Source organism: Vombatus ursinus, unplaced genomic scaffold (assembly GCF_900497805.2).
Source record: "Vombatus ursinus unplaced genomic scaffold, bare-nosed wombat genome assembly UNPS02014171.1, whole genome shotgun sequence".
NCBI classification, from domain to species: domain Eukaryota; kingdom Metazoa; phylum Chordata; class Mammalia; order Diprotodontia; family Vombatidae; genus Vombatus; species Vombatus ursinus.
Genome location: NW_020953949.1, coordinates 3581405 through 3591686, shown reverse-complemented (window position 1 = coordinate 3591686; position 10282 = coordinate 3581405).

Genomic DNA, 10282 nt, shown 5'->3' with positions numbered 1-10282 from the left:
GTAGATGAGCACATAGACTATTTCTTATTCTAGCCTCTGACCAGACCATATTTTGCAGATACATGATGACCTCTTTTAATCCAGTTCTTCGTAGTTCTTTGTTTTGTTTTATGTTGCAGTATACTTGCACCTAACATGATACGATATCTTTATGATACTCATTTAATTCTTTGGAGACTAGTATTCTATCCCTGTCATACAACAATTTGTTAGAATATTGATATTTTTAAAATGGGTCTTTGTTTCTGGGAGAGGTTGGAAATCATTAAAAGAGCTTTGTCATTTCCTAAAGACAGTTTAGCTGCTTTCCTCAACCTGTTGAATTCTTTCCAACTTGTCCATTTGGATTGCCTGCCAAACATATATGCTGATGAACAGGCTCTATAGATTGTCATATTATGTAGTTATAGTATGACTGCATGCCATATTCTGGACAACTTGACATTTTTCATCCACTTAGTTTTTTTCTTATGTGAATGACTAAGCCAAATTCTTTTTGAGTGGTCATGGAGTTCTTCGGGGCTTTGCAATGTTATGGCACTTGATGGAACCAGCACACAGTATCATATACAACAGGAACATTTGGAAGGCCCTGCCATTGGAGGTTCCCAAACTTATTTGGCCTACTATCCCCTTTAAAAAAAATTACTTGGGGCAGCTGAGTGGCACAGTGACTAGAACACCAGCCCTGGAGTCAGGAGGACCTGAGTTCAAATGTGACCTCAGACACAACACTCACTAGCTGTTTGACTCTGGGCAAGTCACTTAACCCCAATTGCCTAGCCAAAAAAAAAACCAAAAAAAACCCAATTAGTGCCTCCCTCATAATCTACTTTCTTTAACCCTTTAATGGTGTTTTTTTTAAATTTGTGTTATTTCAGATATATACATACGTATATATTTTAAAAGTGACATCTTAAATTTAAAAATTTATTATAAATTTGTAGGGTTTTTCTCTGCATTGAAATTTTGATGACACAATATTGTGTCATATAACTGTATAGTATCATATTGTAAACAAGTCATTACAAGCACATATTCCTATTGATGCATGCCGGACTTCCTGACAATGCACAGCATGCTTGCCTGCCAACAACACTTGCTTGTTAAGACCTGTCAGCAGACTTGACTCAGTTATAATTTGCATTTGTGTGTTTACACCAAATGAAACATGGACAAATGGTTTTTCAAAATTTTCTTCTCTTTATGCTTCCACCACCCCCTTATTTTTATTCAGCACCCACTACTTGCACGTGAGGTTACTATCGCCTCCCCAGGATCATTTCAGGACCGCTGAGGGGGCAGTATTGCCCACTTTGGGAACCTCTGCCCTGCCATGCATAGAGAATCCCTCTTAAAATTTGCCCTTTGCACTGAATCTCCTCCATGATCATGGAAAGCACCGTTGGTGAATATACCTTTCCTTGTCTTATGCTTTGCCTGATATTTGTGATCAGAGGATCTTTAAACAAGGTAATATATCTTTTAAGGAATCTTGAATGATTTTGATGTATGAATGGGAGGTGTTAGATAAGAGCTTTTAAGGTTGTGTTTTGCTTTAGTGAATTAAATGCTTTTTAAAAAATAAACAGTAGGGGGCAGCTAGGTGGCGCAGTGGACAGAGCACCGGCCCTGAAGTCAGGAGGACCTGAGTTCAAATCTGGCCTCAGACCAAACACTTGACCACTTGACACTTACTAGCTGTGTGACCCTGGGCAAGTCACTTAACCCCAACTGCCAAAGCAAAAAAAAATAAACAGTAAACTAAGTGGGCTCTTGTTCTATCTTTAAATCAACTGTTAGTAAAGATGTGGTTTACTATAGAATGCTTCTTATAAAAGCCTGCCTGTTTCCTACCAATACCCTCATCAAGAATACCCTTCCTGTGATTTTCATTAACATTTTTATAGAGGGGTAAAACAGGCATGTAGGTCAATAGCTGTTAATATTTTCTCAGTAACCTTTATTCAGCATTAATAAAGACCTAAAGTCTGAGATTTTTCCATACCTTTTTCTTTGAACTCTCCTTCAGATACCTTGTGTATCAATTCTTTGGCGCCCTCACAGCTGTCATTTCCTACAAAGCAGATCTCTATTTTCACTTGTTCCAGTCTGGGTATTTTCCCATTGTTCTGTATTATCACTTCTGGGATTGTGATGTTAGAATCCAAATGTGGTGGATACACTGCCCTTGATGGTGAAAATGTTTGTTGTAAAAATATTTGCAGGTATTTTCCATTTTTCTTCTATTTGTTATTCTTCCATTTTCATTTTTAAGTATTCTCAAGATGCCTTAATAAAATTAGATCTCTTATCAAGCTTTCTTTAAACTAGATTTACCCTATACTGCTTCTCTCTGTTTTATGAAACAGTGCTTCTCATAGTCTTCCATCAATCTTTTAAAAAAAATCTTTCATTATTCATGAGATTTTGCAAACAACTTTGTATTCTGAACTAGTGTTGCCACTTGGCAAATAAGTTTTCTCTGACTCAGGCACTTTTTAGGTTCTTAGTTTCCATGTTATATGGCAACTGATTTGTATCAGTTAAATTTCTCTATGAAATTATTATAGTTCCTTCAGATCTCTCCTTACTCCAATCCTTCCTTCACTCAGCTACTAACTTTCTTAAAGCTGACCATGAGACCCCTCCTAATCACATTGTAATGGCTCTTCCCTTCCCTGCCCCCCAGAAACAAATATAAAGTGCTCTCTGTGGCATATAAAGCTTTTTTTCCAGCTCAGTCCTCTCAGCCATCACTTGGGGAAGCAATTCCCATAGAAAAGGAGGCAGCCATACCTCTGATTTCACCACACAGAGCAAGCAAGTCAGCCTAGCTGAAGCAGCACATGACAAGGAAGTCAAACCACTACCTTGATCACCCTTTCTCCTCAGACCCTGATTTGTACAATCTAAGATACTGAACCCAAGAGCCTTGGGAATACTGATGCTTCCAGCAGTGTCCTCAGCTGTCATCCTGGGAGGTGGCCCCTGCAGAAACACAGTCTGGCAACTAACTGCTCATGCAGGGGCTACAGAAGACCCAGAAACGAAAGTTCTTGCCACCAAAGTCCTTGGCCCTACCTCAGAAACTGATAGGATTTTCTCAGTTGAAATAACATTAAAGAAGAGGTATTAACATCTTGGTATGAATATCTTAGGGTGCCACTGCACCCTAAGGACCATGGTACTTTTCCATCTGACTTGAAGCCTAAACCTTCCATGTTTTTTCTTCCCCATTAAAATATGAGCTCCTTAAATGATAAATGTTGGAGAAATTGTGGTGGGAAAATTGAGACACTAATACATTGTTGGTGGAATTTTGAACTGATCCAACCATTCTGGAGAACAATTTGGAACTATGCCCAAAAGGCAATCAAACTTTGCATACCGTTTGACCCAGCAATAGCACTTCTAGGGCTGTATCCCAAAGAGATCATAAAAATGGGAAAAGGACCCACATGTGCAAAAATAGAGCAGCTCTTTTTGTGATGGCAAAGAATTGGAAATGGAGGGAATGCCTATCAGTTGGGGAATGGCTGAACAAGTTGTGGTATATGAATGTGATGGAATACTATTGTTCTACAAGAAATGGTGAGCAGGCAGACTTCAGAAAAACCTGGAAAGACTTGAATGAACTGATGCTGAGTGAAGCAAGCAGAACCAGAAGAACATTGTACATAGTAACAGCCACATTGTGTGATGATCAGCTGTGATAGACTTAGCTCTTCTTAGCAGTGCAATGATCCAAGATAATTCCAAAAGACTTGTGATAGAAAATGCTAATCACATCCAGAAGAAACTATGGAATGCAGATCAAAGCATACTGTTTTCATTTTCGCTTTTTTTGGTGTTTTTTTTTGTTCTGTTTCTTCTTCCACAACATGACTAATGTGGAAATATGTTTAATATGATTGCACATGTATAACCTCTATCAGATTGATTGCTGTCTTAGGGAAGGGAGGGAGGGAGGGAGAAAAATTTGGAACTTAAGATCTTATAAAAAAAAATCCATGTTGAAAACTTATCTTTCCCTGTAATTGAAAAAAATAAAGTACTATTTACCAAAAAAAAGAATGTGAGCTTCTTGATAGCAGACACTGTCTTGTTTTTCTATTTGTATCCCCAACTTTAGCATAGCATTACTCTTACTAAATGCTTTATTCATTCATTCATTCATTCATATCCTGGCCCCTTTCTATCTTTCTGGACATCTTACACTTTATAACTATGAACTCCACAGTCCAGCCACGTGAGTCTGATGGGGTGCTTGGGTGCTTGTATCCGGACCTCACTTCCAACATCATATTTCTCCCTAGTCTCAAGGCGCTGTTCCTGACAGTTTCCCTCCAACCAAGGACCCTGTCCCTGGCAATAACTCATGAGTCGGCCCAGTGAGGCAAACTTTCTCTCCTTGTTACAAGAACAAGCTGACCTCTGTAGAATTTCCCTTGTCTGAACAGGACTATCTTATACCAGCAGAACTATCAAGTACTGATGCCCAGTTATCATATACAATCAAGAAGGCAAGCTGTAGACGTCAACTCCCCAAACTATCTTGTTACAGACATAACAGACCAAAATATACCCTTTAGGAACCCTTTCTTCCCCTCACCTCCAGTTTTCAGTAGTGAATGACATAGTTGTATGTTATCACCTAATTAGTATACTTGCCACATAATTCACTACTTTTCCTATTTAAACTTTAGCATCATTCCTGTTAGGTTGCAAGTTCCCTAAGGAGCTTGCCCACTGTGGCAGAATTCCTTAAGGATCTCTGGCTACTGTATAGCATAACAATAATCTTTGCCACCTTAAAGAGTGCTTGAATCTGTGAATTCATTTCCAGATGACCCCATCCTATACTCTGGTTCTTGAGGGGTCTAAACCTCTCAAACAGCAACAAGTCTACTTGGCATTCCTTGTACACGATACTCCCTCTCCTGTGAGCTGACCCTCATACCTGTAATGTTCTCCCTTATCACCTTTTATATTCCTTCCACATCTTCCCTAGCTTCCTTCAGGACTCAAGTCATGTTTCACCTTCTTTAGGAGGCCTTTCCTCATTCCTACCCCACGCCCCATCCCTGCTGCTGATATTTTTTTTGAAATCATCTTCCATTTATTGTCTTGTGTGTACCTACATTATTTACATTATTTACATATTGTCTTCCCTGCTGGATTGTGAGCTCCTTCAACTCGGGGAGTATTTTTGCCTTTGTATCAGGATTTAGCACAGTACCTGGCTTATCGACTATAATTAATAATAGCTAGCATTTATGGAGTACCTACTCTGTGCCCTGCACTGTGCTAAGCCCTTCACAGTATCTTATTTAATATTCATGACAATCCTGGGAGGTAAGTGCTATTATCCCCATTTTACAGTTGAGGAAACTGAGGCAAAGGTTAAGTGACTTTCTCAGGGTCACACAGCTAGTTAAGTTTCTGAGTTTTGTTTCTGGATTTGGACTCAGATCTTTCAGACTCTAAGCCAAGCCCTCTATCTACTGTGCTACCTGCTGACTTATGTCCTTTCTTCCATCTGTATTCCATTTTTCACAAATAATTTTGAATAGGTCAGGATTGGGTTGTTTTAGTTTGATGCTATATCTTTTTATCATTTTTGTTCTAACTTTGGACAGTTTAGATCTTTGCCCTAACAAGTCAGTGGTCTGACTGTAGATAGACTGCTGGCTCAGGAATGACTTCCATATTAGTAATTAGTTGTTTTCTGTCTGTTAAAATATACTTTTTTTCATGATTTTACTTGGTGTTCACCATGTTTGTGTGTTTACTGATTCTTTCCTTGGAGAAATTACTAATGATTTAGGTGTGAAACTTCTGTGTTGTCTACGGGTCTTTGGACTCTCTCATTCCTTATTCCTAATCCATATTTTACAATATATTTCTTACTCCTCACCTATTCCCACTTTTAGGATGAAGTTACCAAGTTTCAGAATACATACTGGTTCAATTCAGAGGATTCTATCTAATTTTTCATAGGATTTCTGTAACTCTGCAATGGATATTGGTACATAATCTGGAATTATATTCATGGTGGCCTTTTTGCAAATATTTGTCATAATCAGATCAAAATAAAATGACCAAACATCCCATGGAATAATGTTTCTTGTTGCCTTTGAGCACAAGATATAATCAGTGTGTGTTTTAGTATCTATTTTAGTCTCTACTCACCTCTCTACTTTGTGACCACAGAATATTGTTTTTTAATCTTCAAGAGCCCCACTTTCCTCATCTAAAAAATGTGGAGGTCAGACTAGCTGATCCTATGTGTCTTCTGGAATTTCACTGTTAAAATTCTATGGCTCACATACATTAACATCATGGAATATCCCGTGAAAGATCAGACTACAAAGATTAGGGCATCAGCATTGAGAGGTGTCCATGTGTCTGAGGAATTCCTGTACACAGTCTAGAGAGAAGGATTTATCGTGATAGCTGGATGTGTTTGAAGATGTCATCGTACAAATTGAATCCAGAACCCACTGGGCTATATCAGGGAGAACAACATCTAAAAAAAGGCCCAGCTGGAAGAACAAAACAGATGAAAAAAAATTATTGCTCAGATTATTACATACAAATTGGTGTGGCTAGCCTGTTGATTCAGTCCCTCATTTCATATGTCTTGGACAGGTACTCTAGATATACTGAACTCAGAATTGAATAGAGGAAGAAATTTCAATTAGGGAGATTGCATGAGAGAGAGATAAAGAGTGTGTGTGTGTGTGTGTGTGTGTGTGTGTGTGTGTGTGTGTGTGTGGGGTGGGGGCAGCACTGATTTTTCTGGTGTAGGGAGCTCTTAGTGGGGAAACACCATCTAATAATACATATTTGCATGACTGTTTTAGTCAGAGAGTTCTCTTAGGTACTAAAAGGGTAAGCACAAAACACTACTTTTTTCTCTTGCAAAATTGGTGTCTTTTGTCTTTAAATGACTCAATTCAAAATATAGGCCTCCCCCCTGCCACCCCCTTTAATAAAGAACAGAAAAAGAAAGGGAAAGGGTGGGAAAGGCAAATTGGACAGTATATTCAGTGTTCATAAAGTTGGTGAAACATTGAAGGTAGATGCAATGGGACCAGAATCTAGCAGCAGTGGTTTAAAAAAATCAAGCCAAGAAACTCTTAGAAGGGGAGTTGAGTCATCAAAGCAGCTATCTTCTATTCACTTTGCCTCTCATGCCTTCAGTCTCCAGTGGTTCCAGTCCTTTTCAAGACTGTCATTTCTCAGCTTATGATCTAAATCACTTCCTATCTCCGGGCCTCAGTTTCTGAATCGATGAAATGAAGGGTTTGGTCTCAAACTGTTTTTATGTATAGTACAGTATTCTTTTCCATGAGGAATCAAGACGCACTGAATGAGTTTGTCAACTCTACAGAGAATCAGACCCATGTGTGCAAAAACCAGTCATTTTTTTTTTTTAGGCAGTTGGGGTTAAGTGACTTGCCCAGGGTCACACAGCTAGTAAGTGTCAAGTGTTTGGTCTGAGGCCAGATTTGAACTCAGGTACTCCTGACTTCAGGGCTGGTGCTCTATCCACTGTGCCACCTAGCTACCCCGCATTTTTGTTGTTTTTGGCAAGTTAAAAATTGGATACATTTTGAGATTCAGTGTACATATAAAAGGCAAAGTTTGTTAATAATACTAGCTAAAATGTGTATAGAGCTTTAAGGTTCGAAAAGCACTTTACATATATTAACTTATTTGATCCTCACGGCAACTCTTTGTAGTAGGTGTTATCATTATCCCCATTTTATAGATGAGAAAACTGAAGCACAGAAAGGTTGTGAGCTACCCAGGATCACAGAGCTTGGTAGGATCAGAATTTAGATTTTTCTCATTCCAAATCCTGTATTCTATCCCCTCCTTTGTACCACTGAGCTGTTTATTTTGTGAACACTATGTTTACCATGTTATCTATGGTGGGTAAGTAAAATTTATATTGAACAAAATTATAAATTTTCTTTAATCTGTGACAACTTCAATCCAAGTATTTTTTAATTAAAATTTTTAAAAATTTATTTTAAAAAATATTTGGTTGCTGTAGTAGAAACATCTTGACAAACACACAGCTCCCTCCCTGAGAGATCCCCAAGTATATTAAGTTAAGGAAAACTGCTTAAAAGAGTGGTTGCCACCGATAGTACATGTTACTTTCTACTCTTGTAGGTTAGCACTTGATGAAAGGAAGGCTAGGTACTAAAAATTTAACAATATGGTCTCAGTATCATCTATTCTGTTTGACCTCAGTTTTATTTTGTTGCTGTTTTATTCTTCTTCTGACAAGACTTGCTATCAATCAAAAGTGTTGATATATAAAACAAACTCTAAACCTATGAAAAAAACTGGAGAGGGGCAGCTAGATGGCACAGTGGATACAGCACCAGCCCTGAAGTCAGGAGGACCTGAGTTCAACTCCTGCCTCAGACACTTAACACTTACTAGCTTACTGGACCCTTGTCTAGTAAGGCAATCATGCCTCACAAAAAAAAAAAGAGTATTTTGAAGTTATAATTCCTATATGTCTAACGTGGACTTGCAGAAATTATATCAATTTTCTAGTTATTTTGAATGGAATTCCTATTTCTGTCTCTGCTAAGTTTTGTTGATAATGCATAGAAAAGCTGATGGTTGTGTTGTTTTTACACATTTATTCATCAGAATTATTTCTTTTTTTTTTTGTCCTCAAAATTTTATTTAAGAGAACTTCCCATCCTTCCCAGGCAGACTTCTCCTGTAGACTCTTAGGCCAAGGATCCTACCTGTATCTTCCCTAAATCTCTTGAAATCTTTTCTTCTTAAATTTAGGGTGCATATTATACTATACCCCCTTCACTCTAACAAAAACTAAGGTAGAAGGGTCCCTTTCCCACAAAGTTCCCATTATTTTCACTCCAACAAGCAGTTCACCACCTTGAAGAGAATATAATAAGACATAGATTAGAAGTTCCCCTTATTGCTTCTCTAACGTTTTGAAGAGTGAAATCATCATTAAAACAATTCAAGAACATATTAGCTACTCTGCTTGGGACGGACAATGAGCATCAACAAATACTGAAGTATTCAAGTTCTCCATCACTATTACATCCTACCTCCATGCCAGAATTGTAATGCTTTCTAAACTCTTCATCTGTTTTCTCCAAGTGAATTGTAGCATATTCATGACAACGCTTTTATTTCTACCCTAAAATGATATCACTTAAATGGTCTCTGTTATATTTCCTCTGTCAGTTTCTTGGAATTCCTCACCCATTTTTTTTTTAAATTATGAACTTTAACAAATGCTGAATAATATAGGCATTTCCATATACACACCAGGTGATGCAATGGATAGAGTATTGGGCTTGGGATTCCTACAGATACTTAGTAGCTATGTGACCCTGGGCAAGTCACTTAACCCTGTCCACCTTGGTTCCTCATTGGTAAATTGAACTGGAGAAGGAAATGGCAAACCATTCCAGCATCTTTGCCAAGAAAACTCCAAAATGGGGTCATAGAGAGTCAGAAACGACTGAAATGACTGAACAACACAAAATTGCAGACCTGCACTATGTATAGCTTACTTTTTCCTTTTTTTTTGCTGAGGCAATTGGGGTTAAGTGACTTGCCCAGAGTCACACAGCTAGCGAGTATTATATGTCTGAGGCTGAATTTGAACTCAGGTACTCCTGACTCCAGAGCCAGTGCTCTATTCACTGTGCCATCTAGCTGCCCCTTACTTTTTCCTTTTTAAAATATACTAGTTTAAGGGGCAGCTAGGTGGTGCAGCGGATAAAGCTCTACCCTTGGAGTCAGGAGGACCTGAGTTCAAATCCAGCCTCAGACACTTACTAGCTGTGTGACCCTGGGCAAGTCACTTAACCCCTGTTGCCTCACCAAAAAAAACCAAAAACCAAAACAAAAATATACTAGTTTACCTGTTGGCTTTCAAGAGCTGTCATGTTTGTGCTTTCTGGCCTTCCTTCTCTTCATTTAAAAAAAAAAAGATTTCTCAAGGGCCTTTTTTTTTCTTGCTACCTCATTCCTACTTTCTGTCACCCCACCCCCACTCCTTTACCACCTTGGGGGTGGGGGGGGGGAAACAACAGCAAAGTCCTTGTAACAAATATGCATAGTTATGCGAAACAAATTCCCGTATTGGCACTGTCTGAAAATGTGTATCTCCTTCTGTATCTTGAGTTTAACATAGCTCTGTCAAGAGCCTTCACCTATCTTAAGATAACATGCTATAATTACCCTATAGGACCTGTAATGATGCTCA